This window comes from Lacerta agilis, chromosome 9 (assembly GCF_009819535.1).
Source record: "Lacerta agilis isolate rLacAgi1 chromosome 9, rLacAgi1.pri, whole genome shotgun sequence".
In the NCBI taxonomy this organism is placed as follows: Eukaryota; Metazoa; Chordata; class Lepidosauria; order Squamata; family Lacertidae; genus Lacerta; species Lacerta agilis.
In genome coordinates this window covers 31,477,942-31,503,228 of record NC_046320.1, presented here as the reverse complement: position 1 = coordinate 31,503,228, position 25,287 = coordinate 31,477,942, and the positions used below count along the sequence as shown (strand labels likewise).

Genomic DNA, 25,287 nt, shown 5'->3' with positions numbered 1-25,287 from the left:
TGGGCTCTTTTATGGCAAACAATTAATGAAATCAAACAAGCAAACAAACAAAATGAGTTCTACCACCCATGATTTTATATCCCCCCGCCTTTTGAAATTTAAACTTTGCTTTCCACAAATGAGAAATCCCACTGTGGTTTTTACAGGAGTTAAACTGAAAAGTAGGAGAGTTTGGTCTAGGCCTCCCTTGCATTGCAGTCAGTTCACTCCTCTCAGTCCCCATCTGAAAGCAATTGAATAATTGCATAATGGGTTTAGGCTCTCAGCCGTTGAAATAATGCCATTATGAGTAACAGACAGAATGTCCAGGGCGAGAGGACCAGCTTCTAACCCTGTTGAAACGTCCACATTTCTTTGACTGTTATTTTCAGTTGAAAATCCAAGTGTATGTACATGTTGAAAGAAGATCAAGTAAGGTGGAAAAAAAATTGTCATGAATGAGAGAGGCTGTTGCAAAATATTAGCAATCCTTTATGTCATTTTGAAATTCTCTTTGTCTTAGCTCACAATCACTGGACTTTGAACAGTCTAAGCAAAGTTTAGGAAAGCACTGTTTTCTTGAAAACACTACATGTTAGGGCCACTGCTTCTCAGTGCTATTTTTCTCAGAAAAGAGGTGCCAGAACTCACAATTAACGCCTCCCTTGTTCTTATAATGGCAATGCCACCCTCCTGAGAGGTGCTGGAACTGAGTTCTGGTGAATTCCAGCTGAAGAAAAGTCCTGCTACTTCTATTTTTTTCCCCACCAATACCCTTAAGTATCTATATATGGTCATAGATATGTCATATTTCAGTGAACAAAGGGCTGCTGTAACACTGTGTGACATAGCTACAGATTTTATAAAAGGGGCAGATCAGGTACTATCGCTTCAGAAACTCACATAACATCTGAGTAGACAGTTGGGGCATAGAGGAGGCAAAGGATAATGTCTCTGTTCCTGGATCCTTGAAACATCAAGGAAAATGTCACGACGTAGAGATAGCACATATGCCAGCAAGAGGATCTCTCGTAGAGGCTCTACCGGAGGGAGGAGCAGGAGATGCAAGTCAGGTGCAGATATGCCAATTAAAAAAAGGAAAGGTAAATTTCAACTTTGACACACAATTTCATTCCATTAGGTGGGGATCTTATACTTGCCAATCTTTTGAATAGAATCCAACACCAATTTAATTTGATTGAGTGTTGTGCAGTGTATTTCGAAGAACCATACTTTAATGTTTAATCATTGGATTTTGTTTTTATGTTGCAGGGTATGTCCGCGTCTGTGCAGTATACTATTACTGGAAAGGAAGAAAATAATTCCCAGTGATTCCCTTTCCATTGCTTAGAAATTCCATCTTCTGCATTGGTGAATCACAACTAGACATCTCCCATAACATGGAAACCCATCAGATAAGTCATCAATGAGCCAAGGAATGACTGCAGGATTCAGGAGTGCTCCTGTTACAGGAGCAGCACTAGGCCTCTCTGTCTGTCAGTAAACTCATTAACAAAAAACCGTTGTCTTTGGTGTCATCCTAAATATTCCATCACTTTGATCTCTGGTGTTTCATTCCACTTTTTTGTTTTTGTTTTAATGGATGTATTAAAAATGAGATTTACTGAAAAGGAAAATCAGAGTAATCAAATTGTGCAAGCCGTCTAAGCAAGCAAGATTCGATGACCACAAATTTACATTCCCTATATGCATCACTTTGGAGGCAAAACAAAAGGAGGGGGAGGTGAAACATATGCAATTATTTCCTGACCTCATAAGAAAGTGTACACTCTAAAGACCTTCACACTTTTTGCTTGGTGCTCATATAAATCACATTGGATGTGATTCAAGGGATAAACACCGGTGTGATGGACAGAAAGGGGGTGGAATGGAAGCCCTTCCATGTAGGACAACTATGTCAAACAAACAAAAAAGTTGGAGGTCCAACAGCTCACCCATCTGGATGCCCAGATTTTTTTTAAATCAAAACATCACTAAGTTTGAGGAGAAGTGACCAGAACTAGGATCAGTGCTTATCTTTTTAAAATATTGTCTGCAGTCCAAGTCAAATGTGCCCCCCTACTATGTGTTGCCTCTCAAAATCTATTCCCCAGAGCCACTGCTCCTCCCCTAAGTCTCTCAACCCTGCCCTACACAAGCCTCTAAAATCCAAAAGTGTAGTTCAAATAATGACAGTTGTGATGTGGACCCTGCAGATCCTATTTCCATGCCTTGTCCTGATATTTATTAACTTATTCAAGTTATTTATTGGTTGCTTTTGGGACACATTTATTAATGCACACATTTCTGCAAGCGTTTCACCCTAATATGATGCATTTTATATGTTATTTCCCCTAATACGTGCATTGTAATGCACACACTACTCCAGCATGCACATTTGGGTAGACATTTTTTGGTTGAGAAATTGGATCTAGAGCAGCACAAATGTTTAAGAAGAGCTGCTTTTTTGGTTAATGTGTCATTTTGGGAAGAGCAAAGTAATGAGGCTTGCATTAAATTTTCTCTTCCACCCTATTATCAAATAAAGTACAGTATTTGAAGGATGGGAAATAAACATCACTCTCCAAAATTGGTGTCTATAAACATGTTTTTTTATATAAAAAAATGGGTGGGGGTACAATATTTTAGATTTGTCATTAAAGATTGTTTTCATTTCTGTTTTCAAACTTTTCAGAACCAGCACCTACCTTTCACCCAAACATGCATCTGGGAACACATTTTTTGCATGGTGATAGTGCTCCTGTTGTGACCCCCCCCCTCACCCACTGCCCTGAGGTTTATCTGTTACTCCATTTTATGCAACAAGTTACAAGACCTTTTGATTTGCCTGAGCCTATTTAAATTTTTTAGCCAACTTTCCCCCTGTTCCTCAGTTATTTTTACTGTTTTTTATTCTTTCTGATTGCTCCTGTCTGGTTTCATTTCATTTCTTAGATTATTTGGGAAATGGCTATAAATTGGGGCACATATTTGAAAACCGTGTGTATGTAAATGTTGAGGTGCAACCCTGCTTGCCTGCCTGCCCTTTCTTTTGCCCTGTCTGAGATGAGCATACTGTTACATGGCAGTAAAGGTCACACACTGTGTTTCATCACAAAGGGGGGCATGACATCACGAGCCTTTGTGAGGTGCTGCGCTTGGCTTTATAAATGGGCAGAGACGCCCCAAGCAAATCACCAGCTCTGAAAAGGCCCATCAAGGACAGGTGGTGCTCCAGCTGCCAAGAGCTCGGTAGGACAAGACCACCATCAGAATGGCCAGATTCAGACGCAGCCGGAGCCAGAGCCTCACCCGCCGTAGGAGGCGAAAGGCCAGCCAAGCGAGTGGATCTGGAAGGAGGCGGGGAAGGCGACGTGGAAGGAGGAGAGGTAAGGAAAAAAAACCCAAACCCTACACCATACCCATTTAGGACATTTCACTTTATCACTATATACCACAGCTCCAATGGGTTACATTAAATAACTGGTGCTTGTTATGTTTATTTCCAGGTAAGGGGAAAGGTCGCCGCAGAAGAGGGAGAAGAAGAAGACACTAAGTGTCTCCCTTTCCTGTGTCCTCTGCCCTTGCTTCCAGGTCATTCACCTCAGCAAAGCCTCCAGTGAAAAACAAAGTCAGACGAAACCACCCCTTGAAACAAAAACAAAAAAAACGGAAGAATGTCCAAGAACCAGGGAGCCTGAAACAATTTGAAACTTGCCACCTGTCAATAAATGCTGACATTTGATTTTTTGAGTCTGTGCTTTTTGTGGGGAAAGTTGTACACAGCAAAGCAAAATTATAGATGTTGATGTTACAGTAATGTTCTTAAAATAGCAGTGGGCAACTCAGGTTTTTCCATCCTGGGTGATCTGAAAGCTGTCAGCTTTCCTCCCAGTACACATTTCTAATTCCAATGGTATAAATGAGAAAGGGAGTGGGAGGTTTATCTTGTCATTTTCTTATTTACAAATATAATAGCACTTGGAAATAACTCAAAAGCATTATCACATCAGTTACTTAACCTCTCAGGGCACACATTCAAGGTGTAAGGTGTACATAAAACAAGCAACAAGACAAACCCAGAGGTGATGGGCAATGTGAATAATTTTGGCAAACAAAGTGATTGGTGCCAGATTCTGCACAACAGAAGTTTTAGTGGTATGAATTAATGTTCTTAGCTCTATCTATTTAGAGAATGGGCTACTCAGATGACAAAGGCTCATAATAGAACCAATTTTACAGAAGACAATGAGCTAAGGATCCTTGGCAGTGCCTAACCGAAAAGGCACTGGGAACAATTGGAACAAGCTGAGGTTTTGGATAGGTTAGCGTGGTATGATGGGGCAAATTGACCCAAGATAATACCACAACATCTTGTGATTATTACCACCTTTAAAATATTAGATAAATGGAGGCATAGTCTCATTCCTGGTTTTTCATTATTAAGCTTAACCAAATATTACATAGCATTCAGAACCAACCCATGGGCTTAAAAATTGAGAGGTTGTGTTAATTAGTGTAGCTTCGCTAATTCATGTATAGTTAAGACTATTAAAAAAAAACCCCCCAACAACATCCCAAATATAAATCTTGGAAGCAATCATTTCCCAATCAGTCAAACAATTCCACACATTCATCTACTTTGAGAATTCAGCTTTGTCTAATAAAAATGGCCAAACATGGTTTGACACCCCACATCCTTTTCATATGATAACACATTTCATATATGAAATGATGACACATTTCAAGTTATCTCCAATACATACTCATGGTGCCAATAGGATTTCCTTTGCTGACATGAAATCTACCTCAAGTGAAGCTTAAAAATGTTTGAACCTTCAGGCTAGAACATAAGTCTTACAAATATTCTGGGACTCAAATCTCAAGCTTCAGTATTACAATGCCATGGATTATTCCTTATGTTTGCTGAAAAGAATAGAGTTTGAGACTACCAATTTCAGTTAAAGTGAAAATTGATGCTCTTAGCCACTATCCTACAGCAGACTGCATGATACAGATATCTTAGCAAGTAAAGCATTAAAGCAAGGATGAGGAACATGTGGCCCTCCATATATATATATATATTTGGACTACAACTCCCATCATCTCTGACCACTTGTAATGTTAGCTGGAGCTGTTGGGAGTTAGAGCCGAACAGCATCTCTACAATAAATAAACACCTCTCCGAGGCTCCAGACAGGGTTGTTCCCAGTCCTACCTGGAGATTCTAGGGATTAAGTCATTTGGTTGCAAAGTGTGTGATCTACAATTGAGCTGAGTTCAGGTCCTTCCCCCAAGAGATTGCCTTGGCTCATTTTTTAATCCTCCAAAGCATGGATTGGAGGGTTGCCTTAACTAGCCATAAGAAGACAACCTAGAATATATATGAATAAAAACATTTCTGAGCTACAAGTCTGTTTCATGTTAATCCTAAAGTACTCACATGTAAAACTGTATTATATTAGAGCAATGTAGATGGAATGTAACAGGTATGGTAACATTTAAACTGAGTTCCACAAGCAAAGTTTATGAACATTTATTTTTTGTGTTGGCAGTTTTCTTTCTACACAAATAGTCAGATCAGAGAGAGATCTTCTGCTCGCAACATATATTCATCAATCACTGCATTGATGATTGGTCAATACATCTCATACTTTTAAATTAAAACATTTTGTTCCCAAATCAGTGAACATAATTTGCGTGTATGCAGAGGTTTTAGTGGGCAACTGTAGAAAATAAGGATGAATTAATCTGTCAATGTTGGTTTCTTTCCATTTCTTATGTTTCCAGTTTTAAGTCCAATTCTCCACATGTCCACATCAGTTTGTGAACTTTTTCTTAAACCGCTCTCATAAAAATTCACCTGCATTTTAGAGAAAATGTCTCCCAATATACACACATGTATATGCACTTTTCTTTAATAGACACTTTTTTGCAATGTCCCTTAGTATAATTCAGTTTTACATGTTCTTTTCAATTAATATATGGATTTCTGTATTGAGTTTTTTGGCTGAAGAACTGCACTGCAAAATTTGGAGAAGTGATCATTTCAAAATATGCTTGTGCTTTGGTTCACACATTGTGAAGTGTGTGTTTGATAAGTTCACTTTTAAATGAGAACAGCGTTGAATTTCTCTCTCATCCCTAGAAAGTAGCATGTAATAAGGCATGCAGATCCATTTGGGATCAAGGAATGGTATCAAGGACAGGTGAGTGAATGCTGAAACTGCCTTGCTGGATAAAATTAGCCATATATACAAATCTGGTTGTTGGCTGGCTGCATGCAGAGGTCATCCATTGTATTACATCACAGTTGGGTAACGTGTCATTGGCCATTGTCTTCTGGCTATAAAAAAGCCAGTGATAGCCAACTCAAGCCTTAAGCTCTCAAAGGCCCATCAAGAGCAGGTGGTGCTCCTGCTGCAAAGAGCTTGAAAGACAAAATACACCATCTGAAATGGCAAGATTCAGACGCAGCCGGAGCAGAAGCCTCAGTCGCCGTCGCCGGAGGCGGCGACATGGTGGTAAAGGTGGGAAGAAACGCGGACGGCGACGTGGCAGGAAAGGCAAAGGTAGGGGGTTGTTAAGTACACGTTTGGAAAAATATGTAATAATGGCTGTGTAATAATGGCTGCTTTGTACCATAACTGAGGCATAAGAAGTGACAGTGTCTTATTTTCTGTGTCTGTCTAGGTAAAAAGGGAGGTCACAGGAGGAGGAGGAGAAGACATAAGAAGGCCTAAATAAAAGTCCCTCTTCATTGTCTCTGGCATCCCCTGATTCCCCGCATTGCTTGCCTCTGGAGCATCTGCGAAACAGAACAAAAGACACAAACCTTCTCAGAAACACCCAGGATGACTTCCCCACCATCAAGGAGGCTGAAACAATTTGAACAAACCACCTGTCAATAAACATTGGACATTTTATTTGCCTCTTTGTTTCATTCATTAGGGCATACTGTGGGAAGGAATAGGGAAGTTAACAGAAATAAGAGATGTTGCTCTATCTATTTTAAAACGTGATGTTCAGCACAGAGGTCCAGTGGGGCAGTAGTGCTCCCAAATACTGAATAAACAGGGTTGTATCCTAAGGTATACTTTAATACCTCAAGGTATGGGCAAACTCACAGCTGTCAAAACTTTGCTACACTCCCCCCTATTTTTTTAATTATCTGTAATGGAATGCAGGTAATACTTTTAAACTTTAGCACTGCCAATATCCTGTGGAGCACAGGAGAGGTGACCACAGCAGTTGAGATTGATGTGGGTGGAATCTACACACATAAAAAAAAAACACTTTAAAAATGCCTTTAAAAAAAAAAGCTTTGAAAAAATAACATTGAATTTGCCATAGCTCACTGTCATAATCTAGTGTCACATTTGTATATTGTATTTTACAACACATTTAAAGCGTTTTATTTGCAGCTGTATAGCTGAGTCTGTGGACTGTTGACTGGCAGGGCTGAGCTATGGCAGAGAGAGGTTCCATTTGTATCCTGCATTCTGAAATGGAGTGATTTCAAGTTATTGAAGGAAGAGGCAACAAGATAGAAAAATGAAATCGCAATCTCGGAGAAAGGATTGCCAATGAACAGCCAGAAGAACATGGAAATCTCACCGAAAAAGAAAGTTCAGTTTTATTTTCATCATTGTCTTTGGATTTTGTCACAGGTGTAGTTTAAGGTGGTGGTGACGGTGGGAAATAAAAGCACAAAACCTGGGTGGCACTAGAACAAATGTGCACATATTATTTGGGGAGCCAGGACATTTAGAATATGCATCTTGTCCATCAGTTGTTTCAGACATCTTGTAAAGACATGTTTTTATCCAAGCTTTCCCAGACGCGTAAGATCAGATGGTCTTCATTTCTCCAAGTTCCCCTAAATTCTTGCTTTTATATGCTTCTAGGCCACTGTTTTACTGGTTTTTGTGTTGTAATTTTGTTTTAACGACATTGTTTTAATGCTGTAGACATTTTTATTTTTATTTTTAAAAATGTGGTTTGTAAATGCTTTTAAATATATATGGGAGACAATTCACATAGTAAGCCCCCTTAGATAAAGAAATTCACTTTGCTGAGGTTTCTGGAGTTTTGGTACAATATGAATTAAAATTGGTAAATATATCTGGTATCTGGCTACACTGTGTTTTCTTAAAACTGCAACTCCAATTTCTTACTAAGTTAAAACATTTTTATCCTGCTTTCTATACAAGATACCCCAAACATAATATTCTAGCTGAACCCCCCACTGCATTGGGATAATACCAGGACATTGTATTAACATATGACTTTTTCTGCTGTTGTGTGTAGCAAAAGCCATTACAAAGCAAGACACACATAAAACAAAATACATTACAATTAAAACTGGGTATTTGGTGAAATAAATATTGGCTCCACTGAAGAAATTAACTTGTCATTCCCACAAACCTTTCTCTGGGTGCAACTCTAAAGGCAAAACATCAGGAAAGGAGGGGCGGAAAGCCAAGAAAATTTTTTGTGTTGGGAAAGAAATTGTATAGGACGATAAATGTTTTGGAATATTTTTGGAGCTTTAATAACAAATGACACAAGGGCAAAACAAGCTACCTTTTCAGAAATGTTAAGGTGACCTATCCCCTAATAAAAAAATTATTCAGGTACCCCATTGATCTGTCACCTGAGAGATTTAAATATTTGGACAAGGCTGTTCATAAATCCTCATAAATTGAGCAAACAAGTAAATAGTTGGGTAAATCATCAGGCACATATGCCCTCATGGGCAGACTCTCTCTTCAGGGGGAATCTGGCAATCAAAGGACCCCCCTTTTTCTAATACTGGCACATAAAAGACAGATAAATTTTACTCCATGGTTTTGCACATAGTTTTCATATAAAATTCGTGCTGTATTCTGTCACCCACGGGATGGCATTTTAAACAAAATCTCAACATTACTTGTACATCATCACCTTAGTGTACAATTCACATAAATTCGGAGTTTTCCCACCTATAAATGTTTCAAGGATGCCATACTTGAGAGTCTCAACTACCTTTTGTATTAATATCCTTTCAAAACTCCAAAATACAGGTGTAAAGTTCCCTATTTTATGTTAGCTATTAAAATAATTTATTCTATTCTTTCTATGATTTTCCTGGTGGCGAACAAAAACATATCGAAGGGGCAATATGAGGATTTCAAACCTTTGTGGGTTTTAATATAACATTTAGGATTTTTCATAGATGTTTTTTGCGAAATCTGCTGAGTTAATGACTCTTAAGTCAATGATAGTGCTACTGTAATTTCCCTTATATGGTCAATCATGTGGACAGAATACAGATCTCCTTATAAGGGTTCATCCATTGTATTTCATCACAACTGAGTTGACCCGATACATCATCAGCCTTTGTTAGACTTGGTCACAAGTTTCCAGGGGAGGGGCGTGGAAAGTCAAGTGGTGCCACTACAGTTCACAACCTCTGAAAGGCCCATCAAGGTGGGTGGTGCTCCAGTTGCTAAGAGCTCAAAGGGGAAGCACAGTAACAGACATGGCAAAATTCAGACCAATCAGGAGCATGACCCGTTGCCACCGCAGAAAGCCACAAAAGAGACGTCATGGAGGTGGATCTGGAGGAAAAAGGAGACAGTCTGGGAAAACAAAGAGAGGTGAAGACTTCTGTGCATCACTTAAGCTAGAGGGGTGCTACAGTTTTGTAACAAATGTGGCAGGTGGCAGCCTCCACTCATAAAAATGTGGTTTACTTCTGAAGAAGCATTATTTGGATCAGGTTATTAAGCGTATTATTGATGGTGTTTTCTGTCTCTTTTCCAGGTCACAGATCCCATGGTCTCAAGAGGCAGAGGCAGAGGAGACACGACTAAATTTTCCTCTTCATGGTCTTCTCTGTTCTTGATCTGAAAAGCTGACCTTTCTAAAACTTCCACCAAACATGAAATTGAAGCAAATTTCCCATCAAGAGACCCAGGATGTCTTCCTGGGAACCAAGGAACAGAAAAACATTTGACCAAGGCCACCTGTCAATAAATGCTAGCATTTAATTCCTGTTTCATGTCTCATTCAACTGTAGGAGGGTGATGGCTTGATCAAAAGATATTTACACAACTGTTGGTTTTTGACATTTACACTAATAGGTCAACATTCAGTTATCACTTCACGTGCAATAAAATTGCTCATGTTCTCTTGTATGTTCTCACATAGAAATATATCTACCATGTGACAGCATACTGCAACTTAAGCATTAGTGACCATGATGCACCATATATTTTACGCTGCAACTTACCTGGGGACTAGCTGGACAATAATAAGTGAATGTGACAAGTATCAGAGGATTTTGGGATGGGCTATCTTTCCTTTTCAATATTCACTGTTCACAATCTGTAAAACAGCACCTTTTCTCCATTGCTTGCTTTGTCTAACACAGTCTCTGAGGAATATGAACATTCCTTTTGGGTGAATCTCAGAACACTGAGACGTTACTATGATAACCAACTGCCACTGGCTATTTCCCAACAAAAGAAGACAGCAGCACAAGAGAGAGAAACCTTACACTGCAATTCCCATCTCAAAGCCACATTTCTGATCCAGATCCTTCAAGAGTGTGTGTGTGTAAAAGTGGTTCCATTGCTTTTTATGCAACTAAAATGCCATAATGGGAGGCAGCTGCTGACAAATCAGCAAAACGAGTTTTGTTCTCGGATTTTGCAGTAGTTGTGAATCAGCAGCTCCATCCAGACAACTGCAAGCAAGGGCACAGTCACTTAGAGCTGACCCAAGATATTTTGCTACTTGAAGCAAAGGTCAAGTTGGCACCTCACCCTGTTCCATGTACAAAATCCAACCAGACTGAAATTATACTTTGACCCTGGGGGCAGGTCAGCATTCTCCATGGCTCCCGAAGACAGCAGACTATCTTGGTGGGTTATGTGGCCACACAGCTGTGTCATAACAACAAAATAATCGGCTTGGGGACATTGTGGGTGGGACAGGTATATGCCCCTGCCTCCACAGCCACTTTGAGCCCCCAGATGTTCTTTTGAAAGCCTGAAGGTATTTTCTATTTACCCTCCTGTTTGCCAGTATTTTATTTTGGAGCCAATTTGAAATCAGTGCAAGTGTATTTTCTTACACGGGGGATTTTCTCACATTAGCCTTCTTATTTTCTTCACAAGTTCATCTCTTTCTTGCTCCATTTGTTTTTGACTAGCATTCCTGCCTTCCTGCCTTATTCTGTGCAGCTCTTCATGCATGGAGTAACTCTCTCCGCCCACACTTCAAAATATGCACAAATAATACTTTGCACGAATAAATGTCTTTTGGGTCTTACCTTTCAAAAAATTGCATTACAATAATTCACAAACGCCCACCTCCCAACAAATTATAAAACATACAATTCCTCTTGTAAATCAAACCAGCCAATCGGTCCATTTCTGTTAACTGAAGACATTTCCATAGCCTTTCTCATCCAGCTGGAACCAGAGACTCTTTCCATTTCTTGAGCCCAAACTACTCTGGCTGCGATCAGCAAGATCTTAACCAAAGACTCTTGTTCTTCAGATACTTCTGCCTTGATTCAGTTGAAAATAATCAGCATAGTAACTCTCACTTTAATTGTGCGTGAGTTCTTTTATTCCTTCTTAAAATTTGTAGTTCAATGTCAGTTCAGGCCATCTGAATTAAATTACAGGCACTAATTTGGTTACATACTTTAAAACTTTTGCAACTGTCTTCTCCAACTGTTAACAAAGCAAGTTACATTCTGTGACACCATTTTAATTACTGAAATGAAGTGCAGATGGCCTGGGCTTCAGTAGTGGCTGGTAGGTGGTGTACAAGTCTGGAGGAACCAGAAGCTCCAGTCACCACCAGCCCACCAGCTCCATCATCAATTATTAGTGGTTACGATTAGGGTTGGATGTAAATGTGAATTTACCCAATTCACAGTTTCTGGAACAATCTGAGAACAGAAACACAGCCATCCTTCCAAAATGGCACTTCTCTGAATTTTTCAATGCACTTCTCAAACGATGTGTACAGATATACATTTGATGGAGTAAAGTGAGCATAAAAATGGATTGGTCAAAAATTACATGCAAAAATACATTATATTAGAGGAAACTATACAAAAATGTATATATTAGGAGCAGCTCACACTAAAATGCCCTGATGGTGTCCAGACTCCAGAAACAATGGAGGAAAGCTTTCATGTATCCAACTGAGGAGAAAAAGAACACTATTGAGATACATACAGCCTAGAAACTATTGAGATTACATACAGTCTATACATCAACATGGGTAATAGTAGACCAAATGTGCAAATGACTAACTGGGCATTCTAATTAAAAAGTGATGCTAGAAGAATCAGATTAGGTAAGGAAACCAAGTGAGGAATGTTCATTCATTGAGAGGCTTCAGTGTCACAAACGACAAGAAAAATTAAGACTGGCCACTAGCATAAAAGGTAAAGGGACCCCTGACCATTAGGTCCAGTCGTGTCCGACTCTGGGGTTGCGGCACTCATCTTGCGTTACTGGCCGAGGGAGCCGGCGTACAGCTTCAGGGTCATGTGGCCAGCATGACAAAGCCGCTTCTGGCGAACCAGAGCAGCACACGGAAACGCAGTTTACCTTCCCGCCAGACCTATTTATCTACTTGCACTTTTGACGTGCTTTCGAACTGCTAGGTGAGCAGGAGCTGGGACTGAGCAACAGGAACTCACCCCACTATGTATGCCACTAGCATACATGTATGTAAATCAAGGTTGAGAGGTGTCTGTGGCCCTTCAGATGTTGTGAACAAGAACTCCCATAAGCCCCAGCCAGCATAGCCAGTGGTTGGTGCTGATGGGAGGTGGAGTCCAACTACGTCTGGAGGGCCAGAAGTTCCCCATGCCTACTGCAAAGAAATGATCAAGCTGAAGATTTGTATATGTCAAAAAAGGAACACCTGCGCTCATTTCTGAAGTCAGGATTTGTTTGTGCTCTAAAATTATCTGGGTACATTTTATTTACATAAGTCTATGGCAAATTTTGAACTCGGAGTGCTTTGTGCTTTTCAGAAGCTCTGGGTTATTTTCAAACAGACAGTTTGTACAGATTAAAATGAATTTATCAGCCCGATAAATTATGAATAAATCACTGTTCCCTCGCACTAACCAACAATACCAGCTTGTCATCTCTTGGTATAAATGAAAAAAATCCAGAATATTGAAGGCAGAGGGAGAAAAGGAACGTTTTGTTTTTTAAAAATGCTTAACAATAAAAAGTAGAAAACTGTGTCCTGTTTTTGAAAGGATATCCCTTGTGCTGACAGTCTTCCATGGCTTGATCTTGCTGGTGTCAAGTCAAGAGAGAGGCAGACAGGCCAAAGAAAACTCTGCCGAGATTGTATTTTAAGCAGGTCACCAAGTTTTTTGATTAAAAGAAAAGCTGTGAAACTAATCCAGATGAGATACCGAATCTTTGTTTATGTTCCACAAAGATAAAACTAAAATCTAACTCTCAGCAATAAGAAAAAGCCAGGAAGGTAAAAACTTCTTTATATATTTTTTAAAAGTTTTTTTGTGACAGCTTCCCCCCCCTTTTTTTCTTTCTTTTTGACAGTTGCCCGTGGAAAGCTGACGGAAGTGATCCTTGAGGTAAACTCCCTGGGCAGGATAGGATTGCTTCTAAAGCCCCTTGTCCTGCTGGGGCACCATGCTGTGCCAAGCAGGATTAGAAAAATGTGCCAGTGAGGTAATAACCATGCGCACATGGGAGGTCTGGACTCTGCCCGCCTAACGGGGAACATGAAATGGTACTTGGGGGCCTGGGGGGGGGAGGTTAAGCCAGAATTCCGTGCTGTCTCAGGGTTCAGCCCTACACCTGATAGTGGTGGAACATTTGGCTACTACAATAGGTTGTAGTAGTGAAAAGTGGATTCAAACGAAGTCCCAGACAACTGCTGTGTCCTTCCCATAGGAGACACGGCCCCTAGGGACCGTGGAGGCTTCAGCCCCCATAATAAAATATTTGAGGAGGCCAGGCCCATGCAAAGTTGATGGGCATTCCCATTCAAATGGTGTGTGCGCGCATTGCGTCATGTGATCGATTATGCAGGGTGGGTCTTACCTGGACCCCTGCAATATTTTATTCAAATTGGCACCTGTGCTCCTTACTCTTTATTCCCACTGGTGAAATGGAGAATTGCATCCTGACCAGCTCTGCAGCCAGTTATGACACACCTTGAAATGTATATAGTGGAATCCTCACTATGGACTTTGGGGCATCTCTTAAAGACTTTTATGTCCCTAGGCCTATGCAGCTGCTTTAAGTTAATGATTAGCCAATCATTTAAGTGATTATTTTGTATTGTTCTTACGGTGTTGCATGTCTTACGTTATATCTTGCCGTATACTGACTTACTGTTTTATATGAATTAGTGGTATAGACACATTTTTTATAAGCAAGCAAACAAACAAACAAATGTCCTGGCCCGGGAAGTGTGCAGGGTCAGCCAGTGACATTTTCTGAGGCAAAGGATAAGATGGTGTCCCCTCCCCTCCCATGTACAAAAGTCAGTTCAACTGGTAGTTGACTCTTAGGGCTTGTCCACACCAGAACAAAATGTGGACCCCCCCCCCCGCGTCTAATGATGTCTGGGTCCTTTCTCAGTTTATATGTGTGGTTTTCCAAATTTGAAATTTACAACTATTGGGGGCACATTTAAATGGGAGTAAGTCCAGGATAATGCTGAGATGGGAAGGGGCCTCATGTGGACCTGTCTACATAAATGGGGGAAACAGGCCACAATCACACGTTTGCGCCAAGCCATGGTTTGTCTTAGTGTGTATAAGCCAGGCCAAAGTTTCTGTAACATGAGTAGTGGTCCCCAAAAACTGCTTTACATTTTCTTTGATTTTTAATTATCATTGCAGGACCAAATTCACCGATTGGTTTAGAGATAATGCCAAACACAGCTGAAAAGAATTCCCTGCGCAATTGGCTTCAGATGAACTCCAAACAGGAGGACTGCAAGCAAGCAGTCTTCTGGGTAACACTCTGTCTACCAGGAAACTATAATTTTATGAGAGGAAGCAGTTTCCTTTTGGCTTAGTGTCAAATGACTTGTTCCATTCAAGAGGCTAATGATGCCGATTCCAAGGAAGAGTGTCGCCTGCCTGCCCTCCACCACAACACACCCATTCCTAAAATTCTAGTACTAAGGGCACTTAAATTGATCTAAGATACCTAAGCCACACATACGGCACACAAAGGGCAGATCCGAGACTTGCGCGGGGCCTAGTGCAAGCAAGAAGGAGGAGCTTCCCAGTATAGACATCTAGGCTGCTTGAAACCTGTGGCACCTATCACCTGGAAGGCTGGGCAGGATCAGGCGGGAGGAACTTTCTGAGCCTCTGCTCTGGCCTCTTTTGGTTTGGAGTTTATGTGAGGGCAAGGTATGTGTGTGTGTATAGAAGCTAATATGGTGGTGTGGCTGATTGTTTGCTGCCTGGCAGGTTGCCAGTGGGGAGTGATGGCTGTGTCTGTGGGTGGTCCTCCTGAGCAGAGCAGCCAACTTGGGGAAGAGCTGCGAAAGGTACAAAGGAGCTTATAGGAGCTCCCCTTGATCCTCACTTGTCAGTGCAATTGACAAGACGAGAGATAAGGAGACTGTGAGCCCAGTAGGAGCATACTTAAGGAGCCTATCTCCCCAAGAGAACCTCTGAATAAACATCTCTGCAAGTCCTCCCTCTGCTTTACAGTATGTTAAATGATATGCTGATTGCTTCTGTATACAGTGGTACCTCAGGTTACAGACGCTTCAGGTTACATACTCCGCTAAACCAGAAATAACGCTGCAGGTTAAGAACTTTGCTTCAGAATAAGAACAGAATTCGTGCTCTGGCGGTGCAGCGGCAGCGGGAGGCCCCATTAGCTAAAGTGGTGCTTCAGGTTAAGAACAGTTTCAGGTTAAGAAAGGACCTCCGGAACGAATTAAGTTCTTAACCCGAGGTACCACTATACTTACCAACAATTACGGGAAAATATTTGGCAGGACACCTGAGATTGGAATTATGTGTAAGACTTTCTAGCATCCACATTCACCTAGTTCTGTGGTAAACTGCTTTCTGGTCTGTACCAGGTCAGGCGGCATGCTTGGAGCTCAGGTGACTGCACACACACACAGTCACACTGCACAAAGCAAACATGTGAGGGGGCAGTGAGAACAACCCTAGTTCTGTTGGGTTTAAAATTATACCTGAGCCGGTCTGATGTCAGTACTGTCTGTTTAAGAAATAGAAGATACAGGTGCCGGTGTTTTGTTCTTAATTGGCTGAAGTGTGGGTGTTACTCTGTGTATATAAGGCTCTGTTGCAAAGCATTTAGTGCTCCTAGCTTTGGGTTTTGTGGGGAATGTTGAAGGCTGGGAGTATGGGAGTGAGAGTTTCTTGATAAAGTGTATTTGTATTTAGTTTAACAGAGTCTCTGGAAGAAGGCTAGAAATTAACAGGGAGTTCTTATTTTGTTTATGTAAATTAAACTCTAGTTTAGAAAAGCCTTTTTCTTTACTCCTGGTGCCTGCTTTAGCCAAGTCAGTTTTTCTGTTGCGTTTAATCTTTAACTCTGCTGGAAGCGTACTTTAATGGGCCACTGTTAACTGGGGTGTAAGTTCTTCTTTTGCACCTTTTGTTCAGTACCCAGTTATTATTATTTTCATTCAATAAGTTCAGCCAGCACCACTTGTTTTTCTCTTCAACCTCCATAGATTGGAGGGTGATTGAAGGTTTGTTCACACATTACTCTGAACACAAGTACAAGCTGTCTCTTCACAGGTACAAGTGTTAGTGTGGGAAAGTGTACACTTGTTGGTTTGTACAGCTCAGCTACTGCGTACACAGACTGTACCCTGATTGAATGCTACATGTGAGTAACAGCATGAGTGTACAGATCTACAACTTGTTTACACAGATGCCTTGATTGTGCTCTCATGGAATGTAACATGTGAACTCCCCTTATGTGAAGCAGGGAGCCTCCTGTATGCACCTTTTTGAATCTTTTCCCAGAGAGATTTTACCTGGGAATCGCCACTTTCCGCCACTCTTATTTTATAGCCCTGTTCAAGCATGAAATCCCCGTGCATTTTCAATTGTGTGCAGGAGAGACTGAGAGTGCCTTCTCTGGCCCCTCCCTTTCTGTTGGATCCACCTGGTCCCGCCTCTCACCTCCTTAGATCTCTATACAATTTAGATCGTGCAGAGTTCTGAAAATTCTCTCTCCCTTTCTGCAAATTGCTGGATACTGAAATGGATTTTACTCTTGAGTGCATAAACTTTAGGGATTCCGAAGCAATTTTGTACAGATTCATTTCCACAGCCTTGCCTGCCAAGTTAAAAAAAAAGAAGTATGAACAGAACTGCGAGGAAAGAGCATTGTTGAATTGCAATTTTTAGGTTATGGTGGTTCGGGTTGGTCAGCATCTTCATAAGAAAATTAGCATGGGAATAGGTTGCACAAAATCTAAATGCATGGAGAAGATTTATTGCTCTTTTGCAAATGGGTAGCTGATCACTTTTCCCATTTCTTTTGTAGGATTTCATTAGATGCCAAATGTCCTGTGCAACCTCAGCAATTGACATCAAATGCCATATGAAGCCTGGGGATCTATCTATGATGTGCTGATGTGCATCAGTGTTCGCCCTGCTCTTTCCTGGTACAGTACAGAACAATTACTTCTTGCTAAGGAAGAATTTGTGTAGCACATTCTCTCTTGAACAAGATTATGATGATATTACCCTGTTTATCAGCAGAGTTGATAGCTAGCAAATTAAGATACTTGAATCATCAGTAGGAAAGCTACAGTATTGGGCAGCTATGTACCCAAATTCGCATATCCACTGTGATCCAACTGAGGCCGTATGGATAGCTATAAGGATTCACTGTGTGCAGAATTCCTGATTCCAGAAAGGCTCGTCCAGCAACCACAGCCTGGGTGTGCACAACAGTCAGATTACAGGCAACAACACAAACCATATATTCAGAGGTAGGAGGGTAGAATGTGGGGAGAGAAGATTGGATTAAAGTTATTTTCCTCCACCCAAACAATGGATTTATGTTACCAATAATCTGCCTTGCACTACTAGACAGGGCTGCTGCTCAGGCATACGGTTGTAGTAGGACCATTATCTATCTTTCTGTTAAATAAAGCAGGTCCCAATTCCAATAACTGTAAGTAATTCTACATGTCTTATCTGGCCAGCTAAGTTGTGAACAGTTTTGTGGCGATCACACAGGGTCCCCGGTCGTTTGACGGACTATTGATCCCTGTGCCACCACGCGCTTCGCTGCCACCAACCAGGATCCCCTCCCTGGTAATAACTTTCACAGTCAGGGTGCAATTTTAAACAAAATAATAAGTGTTTATTTAAAAACTTCAACAACTTAAGAAATTGGTTACAACCCTGCCTACGCTCACCACTATACCTCACCACCAACCCTCACAATCAACAACCACCCACCAACCAACTCCCTCGATCAACTGCTCTTCAACAACTCCCCTAACTCCCCGCTCTCTAACTCCAACTGACTCCTTCCTTAATCATGAGACATTAAGACTAGAAATTCTGACTTTTTAGTTCAATCAAATATTCACTTTGACAGATACCTATTTTGATTTAATAAAGGATTGCTGTGAGGCTATATAAACTAGATATTTTGATCATGATGATACAGGGGGAATGTGACATAGTGTGTGGAGAACACTAGATTGGAATGCTCCATACACAGTTCGGCAAGACTTTCAAAAGAGATTTATTTAAATTAAAAATTAAATTGTGTTGGCATGCCTTCAGATATTAGACAACATTTGAATGTACTTGGCTTCCATGTCAGTGCACTATACTAGGCGGTCTTTAAATATGCTTGTTCTATTCTGCACATTAAAACCAAGACAGATATTGTTAAAAATTATTTCAGCAGTTGTTCTATTAAGAAGTTCTTACAGTCATTTTAGAAAGCAGCACACAGAAAGAGAAAGTTGCCATTCTTATTTCTATTATTATTATTATTATTATTATTATTATTATTATTATTAAACCTTATCTTTGCAATCCATGAGTGAAGATTAAGCAGCAAGAGGACTGACCCTCATCTTCTCTGTATGTTCATTGCTTAAAGGACATTGGCAGGAAACGGTCAGCCTGAGGACACAATGAAAGGAAACAAACGCAGCAAAAAAAGTTTCACTGATAACATGTGATCGGAGCTGGTGAGCAGCTTCAGCCAGTCATCCAGCTATTCAGGCCAAAGTCTCAAAAGCACAGTGCTGACTCCAACAAGAATGTGTCAGAAAAGCATGTGCAGAGCTGGTGAATGACTGGTAATGCTTTTTGCAAATTACCATATTGTGAAATGCACTTCTTGTTTAATCAGTCAATGCCCATTTGAGAATGCTTCTTTTGGAATGAATTGAAAGGTGGCCATGTGTCAAGAGTAACAATATATCAATAAATCAATCAAAAACCTTTATTGGCATCACTTACAAACATTTAAAATAAATAAGCCAGTACATTCTCGATGTCACACCATCAGTTCAGTCACCTACCAAAGGGAAGAAAGGTCAGCAGTCCATTTCCCTCTGTGGGACTCCAGCAAGGTCTGGGACCTGCAAACAGAGGAACTCAGCCACTGTCCTGGTGAGCTCCTGGTCTCTCTCCTGCAGTAGGAAGCGTACAATCTCTCCATGTTGGAAAATGTAGATGATCAAGATATTGTTGCCGAAGTTCATCATACAATTTGCATTTGAGGACCATGTGAGCTAGCGTTTCCACTGGGTGTGCGTCACATGGGCAGATCCTTTCTCCTCTGCCGTCCCTGCGAACCTACCCCAGAGGAGGTTGGAAGGGTTAGAGTTGAACCTATCCAGTGTAAAAGCCCTTCTTTCTAGCAGTTTAGATAGAAAGTCTAGGTAATAATATATGCTCTATGAAAGATGGAATCATAGACATAGTGGGTGCTCAGTTAGCAAAAACAACCATTCATTCCATCTCTTTGTATCTTAGCAATTGATAATACACTATGCTAGGAATCAGCTGCTTGCTTGAAGATATCCACACGGACTTTTCACCCTGTCTGGGGTTTCCAGTTCTTGTAAGGCTTGCTGAGCCAATCAGAAGAGGCATTAGAATAGAACAAGCAATATTCTCAGTAGCGTGCTCAACCTGGGTCCTTTTCTACGGTAGAGGCCTCACAGAGAGATGGGGTAGGGGGTGAGAGAAAGGAAGAGAGTGCACGATTGTATACGGACCTCCAGACTAAGCACGAGGAAACTAAGTGGCTTTCTGGATGTTCTTTGACTCCCATCAGCCCCAGCGAGCAGCCAATGGTCAGAGATGATGGAAGTTGCAGTTCAAGAACATTGGAAAGGCCACACCCCTGCTGTCCAACTTGTGGTTCAACAGACAGAAGTGCACCACCACCTATGACCGGCTTGCTTGAGAAATGTAAGTCCCATAGTTCTTCTGGTTGTATTTTCATAGCATAAGCAGAAGAGGCCAACATTAGTTTAAAGTAATTGTACCCCTCTCTTTAGCTGAAGAGACCCCTACAAACATCAGTTGTGGTCTAAGAGTGCATAAAAGACTCACACTAGATCCCAGGGAAAGTGTTGAAAAGCATTTGTGACTTGCATAATTACTATATAAAGAGCCATGTCAGGATATATGTACACAAATCAGGGAGCCAAAATATAAAGACTTTAAACAATGGGAACCAGAGAAGCGAAAGGGCAGCACGAATCTTCAATTTTTTCATAACAGACAAGGCCTATAAGGGGTAGGGAAAGGGACCTGTGTTACAATTTTTACCTGGCACAGATAACTGATGCGTTGCTAATGGGTATGGGATGCAGGTGGCGCTGTGGTCTAAACCACTGAGCCTAGGGCTTGCCGATCAGAAGGTTGGTGGTTCGAATCCTCACGACAGGGTTAGCTTCCGTTGTTGAGTCCCAGCTCCTGCCCACCTAGCAGTTCAAAAGCACGTCAAAGTGCAAGTAGATAAATAGGTACAGCAACAGTGGGAAGGTAAACGGCATTTCCGTGCGCTGCTCTGGTTCTCCAGAAGCGGCTTAGTCATGCTGGCCATATGACCCGGAAGCTGTCTGCGGAATATGCCACCTCCCTCGGCCTATAGAGCGAGATGAGCGGCGCAACCCCAGAGTCGTCTGCGACTGGACCTAACAGTCAGGGGTACCTTTACCTTTACCTATACCTTGTTAATGGGTATCTGGTTCGCCACTGAGACTAACAGGATGCTCAATGAAATGGATCCAACATCTGACCCAGCTTCCTATTCTTCGGCATGTTCACACATTACATTCAACTGGGTTAGGGGAGAAATTCAATTCGCATTTAAAGGTGAACTTATTAATTTTCATTTTACAAAACAACACACAAACTGAAAGATGCAAAAAATTGTGCTGCTCTGAAGTTTGCAATGCACTTCTCCAGCCAAGTATTGTTAACCAAAAAAAAAGAAAATCATACAGTGTGGCTGTAAATTAATATATTAGTGAAAATAACACACAAACCCATATTGTATTAGGGGAAAATGCTTTTCAAAAATGTATATATCAGGATAAATTCCATACGAGTATGTGTAAGGAGATTTTCACTAAAATGCTGATGAACGAAGCTTTTAAAAATGGATTGCAAATTGATGTGGAGAACCTCAGATTGGAAAAATGAGAAATTGTGAGAAGGCAAAATTGACTCCAACATATTCACTCAAACCTACATTCAAAGAATGTACAATGTGTGCCTATGCACACAGTAGATGAGCTATACAAATTAACAAGTGTAGTAGTAACAACAACAACAACAACAATATTTATACCCCGCCCAGCCACTCTGGGCAGCTTACAGCACACATAAAAACATAGTAAAACGTCAAACTTTAAAAAATTCCCAGTACACAGCTGCCTTCATATGTCTTCTAAAAGTTGCACAGTTCTTTATCTCCTTGATATCTGATGGGAGGGCATTCTACAGGGAGGTGCCACTACTGAGAAGGCCCTCTGCCTGGTGTAAACTCTTTCAAACACCTTCACATGTGCAAAGACACTCTGTTCAGAGCAATGTGTGAACAAGAAATTTAAGAGACATTACATGAGTGAAAAACACATTTTACATGTGGAAGAGCACTTTGGGGGCCAAGAAATATTTTTTTCCCTCTCATTGAGAGGGAGGGCGTCTCTGCAGTAATGATGTGAAATCACTACATATTATTCTTTTGAAGAGCTCTAACTTTTTCTGTTGTTTTTTTCCCACCTTTCAAAATGCTGCCAGGGATAACATGCTTTCTAGTTAATACGTAATAAAAAGTACAATGCCTTTCATATAATCATCCAGGAAAAACAGGATTTGGGTCAGTTAATTTCAAACAGGCTTCAGTGGCCTTTCCAGCTGGCAACGGCATTAGTATCAAAACGCCTGGCAAAGCTATCACTCTTCAGATGTGATGGTACGATCAAATTAAGTCAATACTTTATTGCATCTTTGTCATGGTTTGAAAGCTGGATTGCAAATATTTGCACCAAAATGATTTCCATATCTTGATCACAGTTCTGGAACTGCTCTTTTTGACTGCCAAACACTCAGGACTCCTACTGTCCTAAAATATTGAAATCATGGAAGGCTGAGCTTCACTTTCAAATATACCGTATTTTTTGCTCCATAAGACTCACTTTTTTCCTCCTAAAAAGTAAGGGGAAATGTCTGTGCGTCTTACGGAGCGAATGCATGGTCCCTGGAGCCAAATTGCCCAGGGAGGAAAGGCAGATCCTGCTTTTTCTGTTTTAGAAAAAGCTAAAGGCTAACAAGAGTGGAAGAGAACTTTGAAAAGAACCCGCTCAACAGCTGATTGCAGGAGATCGGGGAGGGAGATAAGGGAGCTAGCTCCCTTCCTGCCCTGCCCAGGCCCCTTGCATAGTAGTTCCTTTGCAAGGGCTGAGGATCCTGGGAAATTGAGTTTTTCAGCCATTTGGGGCTTTCTGTTACTTTTCCTCTTGCTTTCTATTACTTGCTGGTGCTTACTGGTTTGCTTTCTTCTTGCTTCCTATTACCTACTGGTGCTTACTGGTTTGTACTGGTTTGCTTTCCTCTTGCTTTCTATTACTTGCTGGTGCTTACTGGTCTGTACTGGTTTGTACTGGTGCTTACTGGTTTGTACTGGTTCGCTTTCCTCTTGCTTCCTATTGCTTGCTGGTGCATACTGGATTGTACTGGTGCTTACTGGTCTGTACTGGTTTGTACTGGTGCTTACTGGTTTGTACTGGTTCGCTTTCCTCTTGCTTCCTATTACTTGCTGGTGCATACTGGTTTGTACTGGTGCTTACTGGTTTGTAGTGGTTTGCTTTCCTCTTGCTTCCTATTACCTGCTGGTGCTTACTGTTTTATAAGCAATGCTTTTCCCCCTTTGCAAAAGCTGCACAAATCTGAACTGATCCTCAAAAAAGCAGGGCTTTTCCCTTTGCAAAAAAAACTGTAAAACTTTGAGCTGATTCTCAAAGTTTTACAGTTTTAGAGGAGGAAAACCAGAAAAATATTTTTCCCCTTGTTTCCTCCTCTAAAAACGAGGTGCGCCCTATGGTCCGGAGCGTCCTATGGAGCGAAAAATACGGTAAACTTAATGGGGCTTAGCCATCATCCTACATAAGGGGTACTACAAAGCAATGGGCAGTAGCTGGGATCCTCCCAAATTGAATAATGAATCTGGTCACTGCATTAGTGGATCTAAAATTTACCTTTCCCTATGTAGTTGTGGCTGGGGTGTGTGTTTATTTGAAAGAAGCCTGCATTTGCAAACCGCCACCTAAATACATTATGAGTAAGGAGTTTTGCTGAATTTTGGAAAGGTCTGAAGGGTAAAAAGGAAAACCTGGCTTTGGAATTGCATAGTACAGGGGTAGCTAATGTGATGCCCTGCAGAGGCTGTTTGACTCCAACTCCCATCAGCCCCAGTCAGCATGGCCAGCGGCTAAGAATGCTGGGAGCTGGAGTCCACCAACAACATCTGCAGCACAGCATATTGGCTACCTTTGGCTTAGCAAGATAAAAAGGAAACGACACAAAAAGCAATGGAAACACTTCATTTTGGCTGTCAGACTGCAACGAGGAGTGGATTTCCGAAACTGATTCGACACTGGTGTTATAAAAGTGGAGATGAATCTCAAAGTATATGTGCTAAGTGTGATAACTCTCAACATATCGAATGCCAGTTGCTTCTGCTTGGAGGCCAGCATGGGAGACTGTAGCTGTATAAGGGCACTTCACATCTCCTGGCAACCATGTTGTTAAGGACAGATTACCTTTGTATTAAATTATGAAAGGAGAAAGAGTGAGAAAGCATTTTTTTAAGGTAATCATAAATGAACAGAGGGCAGCAATGTCATACTGCACTTTCCTTGCGTACATTGGTTTTTTAGGCTAGGGAGTGCTTCTGACATTACAAAGTAAAATAACAGATTCCCTCTTTTATTGTTTATTGAAAAGAGTCTTGCCTCCCCCCCCCCCCGGAACAATACTACGTTCCTTCACTTCAAAAACTAACAAGGATGCCATGGGCGTAGCCAGGATTTTTATTATGGGGGCAGGCCTTTTGTTTGGGGAGGGGGCAGATAGCTATGTATTTTTATTGATTTAGGGGGGCAGCTGCCCCTCCCTGCCCCCCATGGCTATGCCCATGAAGGACACTGCATTGACTCACTTGTGGATGGGCTGTAGCTCAGTGGCAGAGCATCGATCTGCATGCTAGAAGGTCCTAGGAAAGAGATGGTGCCCTGTACCACCTTTATATTTTGAAGAAGAACCATAGCTCAGTGGTAGGGCATTGGCTTTGCATGCAGAAGGTCCCAGGAAGTTCAATCCTTACTACATCCAGGTAGGACTGGGAATGTCCCCAGCCTGAATCCTGAAGATTCGGTGCCAGTCCATGTGGACAGTACTGAATTAGATTCACCAGTGGGCTTGACTCAGTTTAATGCAGTTTCCTATGTTCCCATGTTTCCTCTCAAAAGGATTTCTAGGAGACACTCCACTGTGTTGAAAGATGGGCTTAGTCATCTAGGACATGTTTCATAGGCCTCTAAACAGTCCATCTGTGTTTGTTGGGTGGGCAAGCTGCCTCTTCTGAGCACATGTTGAGGTAAAACCTCCTTGGCTTTCAGCCTAGTATTCCCATTTACTCAGAAACCTATGAGTTACAACTTAGTAACTGGCTACTTTTCAATGAAGAATGAAGAGAAAGAGCTTCCAGGCCGAGTGTGACTTCACCAGCCCAG

General features: G+C 41.3%; 2 long non-coding RNA genes across 2 annotated transcripts; both read left to right on the top strand.

The window, feature by feature from the left end:
- Positions 1-889: 889 nt before the first annotated feature.
- Positions 890-1,355, top strand: LOC117053285. The gene is made up of 2 exons (XR_004427376.1): positions 890-1,082; positions 1,252-1,355. It is a non-coding gene; the product is annotated as an uncharacterized LOC117053285 (long non-coding RNA).
- A 7,810-nt stretch (positions 1,356-9,165) lies between these two features.
- LOC117053284 lies at positions 9,166-10,013 on the top strand. Its single transcript, XR_004427375.1, has 2 exons — positions 9,166-9,620; positions 9,787-10,013. It is a non-coding gene; the product is annotated as an uncharacterized LOC117053284 (long non-coding RNA).
- Positions 10,014-25,287: the final 15,274 nt, after the last annotated feature.